The sequence below is a fragment of the Larimichthys crocea genome, chromosome III (genome assembly GCF_000972845.2).
Source record: "Larimichthys crocea isolate SSNF chromosome III, L_crocea_2.0, whole genome shotgun sequence".
NCBI classification, from domain to species: Eukaryota; Metazoa; Chordata; class Actinopteri; family Sciaenidae; genus Larimichthys; species Larimichthys crocea.
The window spans coordinates 6,720,622-6,738,030 of record NC_040013.1 but is presented as its reverse complement, the minus strand read 5'-3'; the positions used below and the strand labels follow the sequence as shown (position 1 = coordinate 6,738,030).

The window sequence follows — 17,409 nt, the reverse complement described above, 5'->3', positions numbered from 1 at the left end:
TCAGATAGAAATGCTTTTAGAGAGACAAAAAGATACGAGTAAACAAAAGATTTAACAGAATAGATATGTGACACAGTGACAAGAACTAAAAGCTGTCACAGTAATGGATCATGAAGCTTTGTTATTGTTGTTATCAACATATCTGTTAGTTTCAGATAGTCTAATGTAAAACATTACAAGACCCTTCTACTGCTACCTGCAGCTCAGTTGAGCGCTAATTTAGCAGCAAAGCAAAGGCAGCGATCTGCTACCGAACATCAAAAGTTAACTTATCAGGAGTTGGAAAAAATGAACTAACAAATCAGAACATCCATTTTCTCTATCCCGGTCAAGATGGCAAGAGGTGGCAAAGCCTCCAGACCACATCATCTCAGTCTTACCGAGGGATCCAGAGGACTTCCTGGGTTAGATAGAAAACGTAATCCCACCTTTCTCTGGTTTTCATCCCAGTGGATGCACCCAGAATACCTCCACAGGGAGGCATCTGTAAGGCAGGAACTGGAGCAGTGAGCTGGAAGGGGCAGAATGCTGCACAGAGCTGCAGGCTGGGGAGTTCATTCTCAGTTGGATCAGTAGAAGAAAGGTTATAGAGTCATTTGACTAAAGTTGGAAAGTTGTGTTTATGGAGACTGAACTTATCTCGTCCAACCTCTCCCTCTTGCATATTTCTAATTTTCTATCCAGTCCTTTGCAGACGCTGCTAAATGCTGAAAGATGGAGCATGTGAAAAAGACAGCGAGATAGAGAGAGAGGGTGAAAGAGAGGGGAATGGAAGAATGCTGACACAGAGATGGACAAACAGATGATGATGAGCGAGGGAGAGAGGGAGGGAAGTGAAGGCAGGGGGAGGTCAACGTGTTTAGCTTTCAGAGTGAGTGCGTGTTCCTCTGCATATATTCATGACTGGATGGGCTCAGTTGGTTGTTTGTGAGTGAGTTTTAGGAGTTGGCGTTATATTTGTCACATAAGTACTTTGCCACAATGTATTACCAGCAAGATGAAAGATCATTTAACCACAAAAATCAAATAAGACTGGGTAACTGGTGTTTGTGTGCTGTTGTGTGTGTGTGTGAAAAGCCTCTTGAGCTTTACACACCAGAGCGGGAGACAGTGTCCTAATCTGATGCGATCAACGGTGACGCCGGAGGAAATAAAGAGGGAGAGAAAGAGCGTGTGTGGCCATCAGGTTAGAGGGCTCATAGTGGCCACGTTAAAAGCAGGGCCGACTCTGTGCTACAGTCACCTTTTGAGAAATAGAGTCAGTGTGTGTGTACTAATGTGTGACGGGCAAGAACACCACAGTGCACACCACCACCCCTCCCTCTGCTTTCTGTGCCCAAGGCAAAACTCTAGTCCAATTTGACTAATTAAAAAAAAACGCTGAGTAATGTGCGGGGACACACACAATCACTCACAAGCTCACCTCTAAACACAAACACATACACGAATGTGCATACATATGCACTAGGAGATAACCTTGGGGCAGTTTTGTTTGCGTGTTTCTGCGTGCTCCTGCGTGCTCATGTTGTATGTCTGTGCCCTGAAAGGCCGTGCCTGCCTGTAGCCAAAGTTCCCCTGACATTTGCAGTTGTGATTAAGGTATGATGCATTTCTATGCAGTCTGCTGACTTAGGATGCGCCGGGATTCTGCACGTCCTGCGCCACAAACCAGTCGGACAAGCTCTGCAACATGCAATCTCAGTAAATAAATAGTTTATATATAATGACCCTATGGAGAGGCCTATTTCTTATTACATTTTTAACCGTTTGTATTATGTTAATGGTCAGTAGGATGGTTTTCTGGTCTGTGGCAGACTTTCAAACCAAATCTAAGTGACAGAAGAAGTCACTCTTTTAGGTACAAAATCTTTGTCTTGACTGTTCCGAGGCCTTTTCCTCATCAGAATAACCCTGTTGTGTGTCACGTTCGCTCTCTCCATGTTTGTTTTCGTTGCCTTCATTCACATTATCTTTATAATGTGTTATATTTATAAGATTTATGTAGAGACTGTCGCCAATTATGACACATCTAAATAAATACAGCCCGATATGAAACGATGAACAGATTTATATCGTCACACGTGATCGTCATATCTCACAGCTCTAGCATCATAATAGAGTACCACCGATCAGTCTAAATAGCTCCATGGCATCAATAGAGTTTGAAATTATTTGAACTCTTGAAGTCTTTAAAGAAGGCCACTAGATGAAAAATACAAAACTGCTCAACTCAAAGAGATAATCCCAGGGTTCCTTTAAAACATGACTAAACCTTCTATAAGTAGGCCAAGGCATAAAACTGCTTTAATAAGTGCAGACACTGTAACTTGCAGAGACACAATACTACTGAGAAGAGAGCTCAGAGCAATATTGAAAAAGAAATAACCATACAGGGATTAATGGTTATACAGTATAATAAAATATAATGCAATTTAAGCTCTCATATCTTATTTAATGCTCTGCCACACGAGTACAAATGTAGATTTCAGTTATTGTGTTAATTAGAAACTTTGATGTTGTTTTGAACATGAGGGTGTTTTGGCATCAACACACTTACCTCATATGAAAATGCTAATTAGAAATGTAAGAAGACAAAGTGGTGGCCATGTAGGAAACATTCATACATTTGTCTTTGTCAAAAACTAAATTTACCACTAAGTGTAATCTGATAATGTCTTAAAATCATCATTTATTTATGAGATGGAGTCACTCACGCATATGTAATACATTTAAAATGATTACAACCCTTCAAAGCTGAAGTGGGAGCAGGAACCTCATGGTGCTTCACATCTAATTAGTCTCTTTAAAGAAAAACTGTCAGCAAGATTTAGTGAAAAGGCAACATGGCAGAGTGAGATAGTTATTGTTCAATTTACAGCAACAGATGCAGAAAACCAAAGAGGCTGAACGTACTGTACGCATGTTAGTGAAGAAACTTTCCTTTTAAGTCTGTTCTCTAACAGACTTGTGATCACTCATGATGCTTCTTTTATATGTGCATGTCTTCTGATTATGAGCACAACACAGCTGCGCCATTTTATTCTGACACATTGAAATTCAGAAACTTGGCAGGACGTCTTTAAAGTAAATTTAGAGATTCCATCTTCAGGCTTTAAAATGCCATTTTACCATTTTTAACTACACTGTCCTTTGGAGTCGACAGATTTGATTTTCTCTGTGCCCGTAGGAGTTAATGAGCCGTCATACACCTCTATTGTTGGGTATTCAAAATGATGACCGTAATGTGCTGCCATTTTGACAGATAATTCAAATTAAATACCTATCTTCAACATTCAACATATAGAATCCATGTCCACCCGGACACTAATCACGGTTTCTGTCAGTATTATCATTTTCTGTTTGCAATTACGGTTAACAAGGCTCAGGTGTAATGAGGCTTAAATTATGTCTGCAGATTGTCAGGGGAGCTAATGATGAAAGGTTGACGGCTGCATAGTGCTCATATTGAGCATGTATTACAGTGTCAATCTATGAGATATTACATTACTATCAGATTTGAAAGGATATTCATACTAATTCAAAGCATTCACAACTTTTCAGCTGCTTAGTTTAAACCAGCATAAGTAAAGACATACAAAGAACTGTTGCCCCCCTTCAACTCATCATATACTGTCAGTAACTCTTGAACTCACCGTGTCAGTATTTCATAGTGTAAATCCTCAGCGACTCACCATAGCATGGAGAAGAAGACAACGGGGCAGAGAGTCAGGAAAGAGGATTGAAAGATGAGGAGATAGAAGTAAAGAGATAGCAGGAGAGACATTAAAAGATTGATTGGATATAGAAGAGCAAAGAGAAGGCGAGAGACCGGGGGTAAGCTGCAAGGGGAGAGATCGATGGAGGAAGGGAGGAGGAGAACTGGAGTACTACAGCAGCAGCAGCAGCAGGGAGGACAATCATTTGCTTTATCTAAATACATGATAGAGAAGCAGTTTCTTTTCTTGTACTTTTTTTTGGATATCAGAACCGCTGACAGATACTGGACGGGAAGCAAGTGTCCAATTTGTGTAAAACTGATACCCCGAAATAAGGGTTTATTGGAAATGCACTGGATTCTGATTGGGAAAAAAAAAAAAAGCACAACCACAGACATTAAAGTCTCTCCTATAGTGTGTTTAATTACACCACGGTAGCAGAGTTTATTTGACAATGACACGCTACACAGAGCAGCTTTAAAACGGCACAGACGCGGGGAGAGATGTGGCAGTGAGAGAGAGAGAATGGCAGGAGAGACAAAGGGACAGGACAAAGAAAGAGAAACAATGTTCAAACCAGAGAGATGTTAAAATGATCGAAGACTCTGAGCCTCCCGCGCGGCTTTACCTTCATGCATGGTTTCGCTCGCTGTCTCTCCACAATCTTTAATTTAGCTTTCTATCTAATTTTCTTTCCTTCACCTCTACTGACTCCTCATTCAATTCTTTGATCACTGCATTGCTCCTAATCTCCACTTCTCTTATGTACGTGCTTTCTTGCGCTCCTTTGCTCGTATCTCTTACCGTTTCTTTCACTAATTTTATTCTGCTCTCCTGACTTCTTCACCTCTTTGTGTCGTCACCCTCCCTTAAAGAATATTAACCCTCTTCTCTTCCCTTGATTGGTTTCCTTCCTTCAGTTGCTTTCTAGCTATAATCTTAATATGTCTCTTACTGTCACTGGCTATCATATCAGTACCGCCCCCACCTAAGGACTCACATTTTAATATTCCTCTCTCGACTTTTATTATCTCATCCAAATATATTTTGGCATTTCATCCTTGCCCCGTCTCTTCTTTTCATTCCTTTTCCTCTCCACTTTGGCCTATATTTCCGAAATGTTACTCTTTCGTCTCTCCCTCTCAACAGCAGCATTTTAAAACGTTATTGTACTGACTTCCTGGAGTGCTGGTTGCAAGTACTTAGCCTGACTGTGCACATGTATGCAGTGGTAAATGTCAGCTGATTCTTACACAAGAGTAGAGAGCTTCAAAATCTATGCAACACATCTGAATGGAGAAAACTATTTTTTTTTCAAGTTCTGCTGAAAGGAAGAGATCTTACAGTTTTTCAGTATAGTCTCTCCTTCACCTCTGTCCTCCTCTCTTCACACCTCCTCCCTAATCAGCCCACTCCTCATTCAGCTGCTAAGTAAGCGTAAGAGAACATTTCACTGAGAGACAATGCTTACCTCCATTGCTTTCTGTCACCTCAGTGACTGCAGTTCTCTCTCTGATAAGGTTTAATTCTTAAATATACTTTAAAGAAACATAATTAACTGCCATTCAGGTTTCATGTTTATCCCATCGCTGAGAAACACACGGGAACATGTGCCTTTTGCTAGATTCCTGTATCCTATGTGCCCAGCGCCATTATAAGTACACACACTTTTTTTTTTTTATCCCACTAGGAACAGAAGCCCTCCAGCAGTATTGCTGTCATTTCACCCTTCTAACCTAGCTATTGAGCTACACAAGGGAGGGGACACCTGACACCGTGGCACTGGCAGCAAACGTTTTACCAATGGTGAGCCGCTTTTCACACAGCTGAATGGACAGGCTCGGTGGGAGCTGTGGAGTTGTCTACCATTGAAAAAATGTGACTAAACACATTTGGATGTACTGAACGTCTAATTATCATTAGACCAAGTGAAAGCAAACCGAACCAGTGAAACAAGCTGAAAACAACACTGGCATATTATCGCCTTACAAAGCCGCTATGGAGAATGTGTTAGCAAACAGCTATTTACACATTCAGCAGACATGGACAAGTGTAAGCATTCATTTGGAGTCATGTTTCTGTCAAACTGCTGAATGCAAGTCCAGTATTCACCCTGTTTCTCGCTTTGTTTTGGCCTCGCTGAGGAAATATGTGGCTCTTTGAGCTGCTAATTTCTCTACTACGTTCACTGTAGTTGCTAACTCTCTTTGTGCTGTGGGTGCTTGATTTAACAAAGCTCTTAGACTGAAATACAATTGTCTGCTCTGGCAACAAATGAAGGGTTGGGGTTGATCAGAGTTGTTTGTAGTCAGGCAGGCCAAACAAAACCAGAAAACAAGGCTAGCAAACTCCACAAAGTTAAGAGAAACTATTGAGTTGGATGATGATTCACTGTTTTTCACAGGGTTTGTGAGTCAGTTGTTCAGATAAAATATTAATTTGTGTATCTTTAAAATTTAGGCTTCATTTTTTTTTTTTCATTTTTGGCACAAACATGATATACCTGTGAAATATGGCTGGACTTTTAAGATGAAATGCACTGCTGGTAGGGAACCTTTCCAACTGCATTCAAAGAGCTAATGTGTCTACCTCCTGAAGTCCTAACAGCCGATAGATGTGTTGGTGTCTAGTTTTGAATTAAACCAATTATTTTGAACTTCTTTTGAACTACCTGTGCATTGCATTGTGCAGTATTAAGCTTGAAGAAGCTTTCCTTTTTCTCCAGGCCCTGTTACTCCACTGCTCAAGCTTGAAGATTTTATTGTTGTCATCGTCATTATCGCCTGCCAGAGTCAATTCTAATTTGCACACAGCTCTACAGACTGCAGACCTAGTTTAGAATAGTTGGGATGGTTGATAATGACAAATGTCCTTGAATGTACATTCAATATAAAAGTTTCAAACAAAGTATTCATGAATCAAATGTAGGGTTTTCTATTTTTCTGCACTTTTAATGACTAGTTTTAAGGAAAATAAGAAAGATTGTATACTGCATCTTTACACGTCCCCTTTTCATTATGAATTTCTTACATAAAGTGTACAATAAGTCACATTTTTGGCCTGTCCACTCCTCATTCTGGTCTTTTTTGGTTGCTCTCCCCATCTTACCGTTTATCCTTCCCCATTTCCCTCTTTTAGTTGGCCCTATGATTGTTTACGGCAGTTCCCTCTCACCCCCCTTCCTCAATCTCTTTCACCTCTGCCAACCTCCCTCGTTTAACTTGTGTCTTCTGCTGAAGCTGGAGAAGCACATCACTTCACTGACAGGTTCTTGAGCAAGTTTCATTCTCTGCTTCTGCACAATGTCTTTTTCTGTTCACCCCTCCACCTCTCCATCACTCATGTTTCTTTCATTCTCCCCATTTCTTTTCGGTATGCTCCATTTTGTTGCGCCTCACCTATTTTATTCCTTACATTTCTTCTTTTCTCATATTTTGCCTCCCCACTCCTCTTTCTCACTTCACCACAGGGCCTCTCCAGCTCATCATTACCTATCTGAACATCCCGCCCACTGCCCATCTCTTCTGCACTTTTCCTCAAGAACGAGGAATGAAACAGGAGCTTCTTTTCCTCTTTTCATCATTTTCCACCCCTTGTTTTCCCTTTTTGTCCTCCATGTGGTAATGCTACCACCTACTCATCATCCCTGCAGGTTCCCTTCAAACTGCTGATCAGAAGAGGGAGTGAAATTTTGTAACTCTTCTCATCTTGTGATGTTCTGCGGCTTCTTTGCTGAGAGGGTGACGGTAGGAGATCTTGGTGTGTGTGCACATGGTGTGTGAAAGACGGAGAAAGACAGACAGTTACAGTGGGGTGTTGTCTTTCAGGCTTTCTGTCTGTTTTCTACAGAGTAAGAAACAGGGGAAGGCAAGAATAGGAAATAAGAGAAACTAAGAGAAAAAGAGGAGACACAGGGAAGAAAGATGATGTAAAAGAAGATGCTGAATGAAAGATCAATGAAAGATCAACAGCTGAAAAGAAGAAAGGGAAAAATACAAATCTTTGAAACAATTTACATAAAAAGGCTTTTGTGGCCAATCCACTTCAATCTTTGAACCAACACTATTTACGTCATTAAAAACCTTGGGGAGTTGTATGCAGATTTCGCAAATACCTAAAACCAGTTAGTTATATTAACAGCCATACTCATGATTCAACAAATCTCATAATGCTACAATGCTTGTTTCCTTACGGGGGGGAACAAATGATCACCACAGTGCATAATTTAGCAAATATAACCACAAGTATGATCTACAACGTACAATTACAACTGGGACCCGCTGAGACGTGTTCCTCAGGACACACAGTATGGGTATTATAAGGAGTGAATTTGGTTTGGAGCACTTGTCTTAACAAACACAGCTTTATAGCCACTGGGAATCTCAGTTGAGCTATAATTGGGGCTAACTGCTGGGAAACGCTCCTTCTGCTTTTCAGTTAACACCAGCAGCAAGTAAGCAATTTAACCTTGCTCCCTATCTAGCCATGCCTAAGGGCCAAATACTGTGGGACATTATGAAATATTCAGAGTGTTTTGCTCCTGGTGGATATTTTGGACCTTAGTGCATTGTTTTCCTTCCTCTCTTTTCTCCGTCAACTCCATTGGAAGTTTGGTTAAACTTAGAAGAAAGTAGAGCAGAGAGAGTCAGAGAAAGAAACAGGAGCAGGAAATAGATAAACTGTGTTTAAATGTGCATGTTTACCATCATCATGAGGGTGATGTATGAAAAGATTAGAACAGAGGAAGCCTGCATGCTGGAATTAAAGCTTGTAAATCAATATTTTGAGCCAACAGAGGTCTTGTCACAATAAAGGTTTTGTGGAAGACTATTAGAGCTAAATGTAGGAAAAGATCCCACAAGGTATGCTGCTCCTTGGAGCAAAGCAAAAACAAAGAGCTAATCCGATTCAGACCATTTGAATCTGCAAGTAGAAGCTGTAATTGATTCATTTAATAATATAAGACTTCTGTGTTGTACTCTTTGAAACAAACTACACAAGTAGACGCTCTACAGTAAAGCAACTTTGCAGACTTTGAAGAGAATTTGTCATAAAACGAAAATGCATTTTTTTGCAGGAACCCTTTCCCCCAGAAGACACACACAAAAAAAGATATTTGAGGGTCTTATCAGCTGACACAATAGGCGGTCATTCACATCTCTGGAGGTGAGGGCTGTATATGCAATATCTGCGGCTATGTGGGTTGCATATTGTCATCGGCTGCATCTTAAGCCACAGCTTAGCTTGTGGTTGTTTAAGATCAAAGTGCTGTCATCATCTGCAGTGTTGAGACTACAAGGGGAACAGTGAAGCTTTAACAATGTCCCACTGCTTGCCAGCACCAGCACAAAGATACTGAAGAAAATGTATCATTTCCATGAAGAATTCAGTGCAACTGCATACAGAGATGTCAGACCATGACACATTGCTCAGCATTGCTCATAAAACCCTTTTCAAAAGAACGAATACCACTCGCTTCAATAAAACAGTTTGCTATGCTGAGGAGAATAACGACGCGACTTGGAACTTTATCGGTTTGTCCTTCGCACAATTAAACAAAATGGTGATGTCTCCTGCTAACATTGCACAAAAACATATGGCAAAATATTGGCTTAAGCTTCTGCAACTACAGTGTGAAAATGAAAAGATAATAATGCCAAAAGAAAGACTGTTTGAGGCCGTTTTTCCATCTGAAAACATGCAACACTAACATTTCCTACTATGAAAACCTGCCTTTTAAAAAAAAAGAAATACACTAAATGTTAAGTCATTGAAGACTACTTGAGTGCACTCCATTGTTATTAAAAAGAACTTTTATATCACTGCTTTTACTTTACAGAAAATGGCAGCAGCTGCCAACAACAATTTGTCAATGACGATTCAGCGGGCAAAGAAATAATGAATCATGAAGTCATTTAGCAGTGCTCTTATGCCTTCTTATTATGAACAGGCTGGCTTGAATGTGATTAAGACACAACTTCACCCAGAGTTTAGTCAGGTCATCTACATGGCCAGTCACTGATTAGTGTCTAAAATCCACTCAGGGTTCAATAAAAAGGTGAGATCTAATCAGCGTCCTGCTGTGTGCCCATCGCTTGTGATGCCACAGATGTCACAGCTCGCTCCACTCAACAACACGATGTGTCAGCTCCGGTGAAAGATGCTCACACTTTAAAGAGAGCAGTCTTCCTCTTGTTAGTGATTTTTATTTTTATCTTCAGCACAAGACAGGTGGTGAATATTTATCCAGAACATCTGAACGTCTGATTTAAAATGGATGTTCCCAGAGGGAATCAGATTCTTAGACATAGCAGCAACATAGGGGACAGCAAATAAATTAATCTCACCTCTCACCTTTTCATTGTCATATGATGGCAGCAACACTTACTCTGCTACCCACACACACACACACACACACACACACACACTTCAGTCAAGCTGCATTCATCAGTAAACATAAGCCCTTTGCTAAAGAGTAAAAACAGCAAGATTCAATGAAAGCATGTCAATCGCTCTGCAGGTCCTCTACTAGTAATCCCATAATCACTAGTGCAATCCACAAACTCCAGTGAACTGCAGGTCACTAAACATCTGCAGGGCATTTCATTCTACAAAAGGACAGCAACAAGGTCCGTACATACACTTCACCTTTGTAACCTTGCAAGCGCTGCTGTACGCCCACACAACCGGTGGCCCTTCTTTGCATTTGGGATTCTTTCCAGCTGGGTTTGAACACTGACATTATTGAGTTTTGCTGAATATAGTTGAACTTTCCAACTCTACAAATGGCCATTCAAAGGCTCGGGATGCGCTGCACAAATGTATCATTCAGAGAAGGTTGTCTATATACACACACACACACACACGCAGAGTAAGTCATAGGTTTATGAATGCAATCGCAAGCAAAATTAATAACTTTTATTTACATACCAAGGGCAGAACGTGTCAAAGTGCTTCACAATAGAAATCAGGCAAGCGGCATAAATGCAGACATGAATACAGAGGAAGAATAAAACTCCATTAAATAGAAAAAAAGAAGAAAAGCATTCCTAAATTTACATTTAGTAAAAAGAATGGAGATCAATCAAGAAACAGAATAATGCCAAGACTGAAGAAGAGAAAGGAGAGGCAAAGAACAAAAAGAGCTAACCACAAATAAATAACTAATACCTGGAGAATGTTGCTGAAAAAGCAGTGAATGACAGAACATTAAAATGAGAATAGGAAAAGCAAAGAAAAACAGCGAGGTGACAGTTTAATTGCACAGCCCTTTATCTGCATGCACAGAGTCACAATAATGGTAGTTCAAGTGCATTTAAAATAGAATAAAGCCCAGCAGTATCGCCAACACAGTGCTGCACGCCACCCAAATATCACCGCTTGACCAATTTCATTACACAGTCCACCACTATGCCGGGACACTCATTGTAGTCTTAGAAGTCCTGACTGAACATAATTTTCCCCTTAAAGAGCCTCGGAGGAACGAACAAAAAGAGAAAATGTGTACTGAGGACCTTTAACCGTGTCTACAATATCCTGCCTCCTCTTAAACTTTACAGGTCACACTTGCCGCTTTGTCTATGTGGACTGTTCCGTCTGCAAATCATTCTGTCTGGCACTGTTCCCAACTCATGAGAAATACTTTCACCCTGTATTTTCACTGTACTGACACATTATGTATTATGTCTATGTGCAACTTTAAATCGCATGACAAACACGCGGAAAGAGAACAATTGCTCCCAGTTGCATCTCTATAACTGTAAAGCTGGGCATTAAATCAATATTTGAATCGATATTGTGATATAAGATTCAATATCAAGGGATTTGGTTGTAATGCTGAGATACATCTTGAATGTTGTCCCTTGCAGGAGACTTTAAAGAATTTGTTTGCTAGCACTCCCTAGAGCTAATTTTCTTCACTTATCTTTAGTAATGAACGGTCTCTAAAATTGAGTTTTCAGAAAAATGTCCTACACTACAAAATAAAACAGACATTAGAAAAGAATAACACTGCCAACCTCTAGACAGCATAAACAGAATCATTAGCACTACAAACAACAACTTCTATACACAGGCTATTTATGCCACCATTTATATCGGAGAGCAAAATGTTCAAAAGAAAATTCAAAACAACTGGAGGATCATAAAAGCTGGATCCTTGAGCAATAAAGAAAGCAAGAATATAGCCTGAGAGGTACCATTTCATCCTACATCTGGACGACCTTATGGTGAAGGCTCAACAAAAGCCACTAAAATGTTATGTTTGCAAAGAGGTGCTGTCGTCCTTCTGGAATAATTGTGGCGGTTGCGGCAGAAGGTCGGTGTCCTTGACCTGGGTTCTGCTTAAGGTTTGTGCCATTTTAAGGATGTTTTTCCTTGCCACTGTTGCCAAGTGCTTGTTCATGGTGGGAATTATTGAGTCTATGTAAATGATATTATAAAAAAACCTGCTTTAAATGCAAAGTGTCATGAGATAACTTAAACTAATAAAATTGATTGCATATATGACCTGTATATAATCGTGATAATGTTGCACAGTTTCATCAACAAATATTAAGATCTTCTACTCAACAAACTACATAGCATCACGGATCAAATAAAACAAATCCTTTAGTCTAGTTCTACATTTATTATTCCATACTACTCGTCCTCCATGAAGTGTTTTCTGCTTCCCTGGGTGAGAGAAACACAGAAACTAAGCTGGCAAAGAGGACTGTATGAAAAGGCAGGTGAGGAACATGAAGCAGATAGAACAAACACAGTAGAAGTTGCAGTTAACACTCGTCTCCTTTCCTCTTCCTCACTGTCAGTACCCCCCCACCGTCACCCATCTTACTCTACTGACTTGAAAGCATTTGGTTTCTCAGCAGCAGCAGCGGCGCTCAGCATTAAGCTCAAATTCATTGTCGACTTAAAATGGAACAAATACCTTTATTCTCTCACAGGAACACACACTCTCGTACACATGCGGTGCAACAAAGACGTGGAAACACAAACCCCATTACTTAGATCCTTGGGTATAAAAAGTTTGGATTCTCTAAACAACCCTCCCTTGCTTTTTCCATCGATCGGAACACTATTCATATGCATCCTCTCTTTCACTCCCGCTGTCTTTCCCTCAGCCCCTCCCTCGCTTCGATTCCTTCAATAGCAGGAGCCACATTACAGAAAGACATGCAAACTGCCAATCCTATCTCATCACAGAAAAGACATTGATAAGAGAAATGCCATTTTGCCTTTAGAGAGGGATCGTAAATCCATATTCATCTTCCTATCAGAACTTTACCACCCGGGCATATCTCATTTTATGGGGCCTGTCATCAAAAGGCTGAATACAACAAACAGTTACTCTACTTTTTTTTTTGTTAGTGAGAGATGGATGACAATGGCAGCAAGCACCTGATTCGGTTTTAATTGACAATTAATGAATCCAGACATTAGCTGATCTAAACACCTGGCTAAGGGCAAGCCATAATTAAACTCATTAGAATTAGAAAGGGGACTTTTGTTCTCAATCAGTCATTAAAGCAGCCAAAACACATGGTAATCTCTCCAAGTCATCTCTCTCTCTCACTCCTGCAGCACTTTTAAATCTGTATCCAACCCACTTCATATCATATCCATCATTTTCCTTTCTTTGTCTTAATGTTGTTGGTTTTTACCCCTTTACTTCTCCATTTTCTGTTTTTTCACCTCATTACTAACAGATGAAATTGTCTTTTGAACGCTGTCCAAGAAGCTCAAACCATTAGCTTTCTGTCCAGGCACTAATGGCTGGACTTTCCATGAAAAATAGCAGTCACTCAAAATCCCTATGAGGTGATCCACAGAATGACACTGTGGTGTACAGCACAGTGGCATGCATCAGTTCATCTGGGCATCAGTTCATCTGGGTGGATATGCCCTGTTTAATTTGCTGAAATATTGAACAGCCTGCAGAGAACCCAAATCAACAGATGAGCATCTTTTTGAAGTGTCTGGCAAAGAAATCTTTGCTTATTCAGGCAGAACAGTTGATTCCTGATGAATATATCACACGTGCTGTGTATTTGTTTCCCAAACTGCCGCACGTCTGATTCACAAAGTCCAGCGTTGCAACCAGACCTGCTGTGTTTTAATTAGATCATATCAGCCCATTTAAATGATATTTTTCCAGTCGGCTGGTAGGAGAGCAAAGTACTTATCCAATTATCTGTAAGGATGATTTTAGTCCATTGACAGACAGCCATGTGACAGCTTCTGCCAAAAAAAGAAAGCTCATTTTCGGGGGTAAATTTTCCATTTCGTATTTTAGGCATTTACCTGATGCTCTTATGCAGAGGCACTTAGAGTGAAAGCAGTGGTGGAATAAACTTCAGTTCCTAGATCACCAACATTACTACTAAAAAAAAGGGGGGTGGAAAGGTTTTTTTGTGTTTTTTTTTAAGTTAAAAGCAAATTAGAGTGAGCTGAGGTGGAAGATATAGAGAGAGAATATGTTCCTTTGAGAGATGGTGATTTGGGGTACTTCTAGGAGGAATGTGTTTTCAGCTTATAACAGAAGATTGGGAACGACTCTGCCTTTCTCACCAGTGGCAAAGTCATTCCACTTTTTGCTTTTTTGTGCCGATTCATTGTTGCCCAGAGGCTTCCAGCGTGTAAAACCCCCTAAAAGTTCATAAGTGTAAATAATCCCATGCCAAAACTCTACTACAATGTTATATATTTCTTTAACACAGCTGCTTCCTGAAGCCTTGGAGGAATTCGAGCAAATAAGTTCTTTGATCAAGGTGGTGCTGCGTGAAAAGCTGGCTGGAAATAGTTTCCTTTAACGGCACATTTGCACAGCAGGCAACACAAAACCACGGCAAACACACTGTATACAAAAGAATATATTAGGTACTGATTTTTGCTGGAAGAGGACTCCTGATGTTTTCAGATATGCTTTCCTTTTTGCTGTAGTACCAATATCAGGTCAATCATCCACCACGTTGCAAGTCTACTTTGCAAAAACATATAGGCCAAGAAATGTGTTGACGCACTGTCAGGACATTTGCTGAGCATGCTCATACTCCTATAGCGTCATCCAAATTTAGCGTAACCTGCTTGAAGAAGCAAATTTAATAGCATTTTGTTTGTCTTATCCAACTCCCTTTTCTCTCCCTTGTAAGCTTAATGAATAATGCATTCTCAAGGGGCCGCTACCAAGGTTTCACATATTTAGTCTTGCTATTTTTCCCTTTCCCTCTCTCCCCTCTATATCGATCTACAAGCAGTCTAGACTTTGTGATGAAATGCCACTCTGAAAGGCTTTGTCCAGGACAGCTGTAAACATGTCACCTTTGCCGGCTCTCTGGCTCTGTAGGGCCTCAACAAGGCCTTTGTAAATGTCTCAACTGGAGGGCTGTTAAGGGCAAGGCTAGTTTTACAGCCAACGAGAACATTACACACTGCTTTGGCTCAAATTACAATCAACTGTACCTCAACTTTACTTTCCCTCTTTTTCCATCTAATGTGTTTATGTGCAAGGGGTAGGACCTCTCTATAATTCTAACAAAGTGTACACGCTGTATACATACTCAATGTAATTTGGAAGGAGGGTAATTGTACCGTGGCGCTGAGCTTAGCACTTAGCACTGTCAGTAGTGGAAGGAAGAACAACAGAAAGTAGTGTGTGTGTGTGTGTGTGTGTGTGTGTGTGTGTGTGTGTGTGTGTGTGTGTGTGTGTTCGGAGAGGTAAGTGAGAGACTTAGAGTATGTGCTGATGAACTGTGCTGCATAGTTAGCAAAGCATACATCATTTAGCCGTACGGGCAGAACAGACACGTTCAGACGCTGGAGAGTGTAGGCCTTTAATGGAATTTTTTATTAGGGAGAGCACAGAGAGAGAGAGAGAGCAGGTACACCTCAGGCTCAGTCTGAGGTGGCAAAAAAAAACAAACAAAAAAAAAAACCTTAACATTAAAACTGGGTTGCCAGATGTTGCAACGGAAACAAGCAAACCCAGCTGTCAAATAACCAGAAAACTCACAAGGAGGGATGATGGCAATTTTGGTGTAAGAAAAAAAGAAAAGACCTCCATCCCTATCCCTGTACATAAAAAAAGAAAACTGCTTTTAACGAGTAAAATTGGCAGCTTTGATGGATCGGATTTGCCTCCGAGGTTTGCATGCATTTTTAAGACATTTAAAACAAACAAAACAGATGCATTCACAGGTGTAGTCATCACATTTTACCGCACATAATAAACGAGTGGATTTAACACTGCCCTCAAGATGAACTGTTTGGAAAGCATTTCATTCCCTTTGAGAGTGTGACTGGAATAATCAGGCAACCGGTCTAGAGAAATCGAGTTCTGCGTTCCATTACACCCGCTCAATTAGACTTGAAAATGCCTGAGAAGAGAACGGACGCCCCTGGGACAAGGACTGCGAGACAGATGCTCGGCCACCACAGGTTAAATTGTGCTGCAGTGGTTGTGCTGCTGCGGAGAAATCTTAACTTGTGTTCACCCTGCGAGCTAAATGATTAATAAGCCGGAGGACGCGTCTGAGGAAGCAGCTTGTCAAGTTGGGTCATATTATCACATTTCGGTTTTAATAAAAAGCAAGTTTAGAGACATTCAAAGCTTCCCTGATTTGTTTTTTTTTAAACTTTAATTAAAGCTGTTAGAGAATAAACATCTAAAATCCATAGCTTGGAGAATGATTGCATCAATTACAAGGGCTGATGAGCTTATCTGGTTATTTTTAATTAGAGCAATCTAATAGAGTAACCTTAGACACCAGGATGAGGAAGGTCCAGTTCTGAGAGAACATAAATAATACTGTTTATTTCAACATGGTACAAATTGTTTTTGTGGTTTAATCTTTTATATGAAAATGTTTAATGTGTGTATTGACTTGTAGGCAGATTGCATTAACACTTATGTGTGTTTGTGGGCGTGTGATGGATGATTAAGCCCTAAAAACTTTCTGAGTGTGTGTGTGTGTGTGTGTGTGTGTGTGTGTGTGTGTGTGTGTGTGTGTGTGAGAGAGTGAAAGAGCGTATTCAGTATACATCAATTAATCAGTGTGTACCGACCCTTAATTAAAAACTCCCACTTCCCACTGGACTCTACTCCTGTGTGCATGAGTGTGTTTGCATTTGTATGCGCGTCACTACTGCAGAATCTAGATATTCATTACCATGCACAGCATCTCATATTCAAAGCCGCATTTAACTGTGGTGTATTTTTCACTTCTTAAAAAACATTTCCTGCTGTGATTTCAGAAACAGGTAATCAGCGTTTGTGGCTGCCCCGGGTTACTGCAAAAGATCTGCCTGCTACAAAGTGACGGCACAATATAGCTCCAAACTTTAATCAATGCACCAACAACACGCATTCTGCTCTTTGTGTCAAAGAAATTCATGGCTGAGCTGGAGGACCACGTCTTTCCTGAATTTTCACTCTTCTCCATTTATGAACATGTTAACGCTCAATCAAATTGTGCTTCGAGGCGACCCAGAAATAGCATCTTCTGTCCATGGCTATCATGACTGTATTTCATATCTACACTGGCTGTGTAAGCTCTGCCGCCTACTCTCAATCCAAACCTTTTACTGCTCTCTTTGGGTTTCATTTGTGCTTGCTGCCTACACTTTTTGCATTTTGTCGCAATTTCTCATTCTTACGCAGCCAGGACTACTTTCACAGCCATTCAAGCCAAAGTAC

At 40.4% G+C, this 17,409-nt stretch overlaps 1 protein-coding gene across 4 annotated transcripts in view; it reads right to left on the bottom strand.

Moving 5' to 3' along the window:
* Positions 1-17,409, bottom strand: part of pcxb (pyruvate carboxylase b) — a 263,642-nt gene that overhangs the window by 113,737 nt on the left and 132,496 nt on the right. The window lies entirely within an intron of this gene.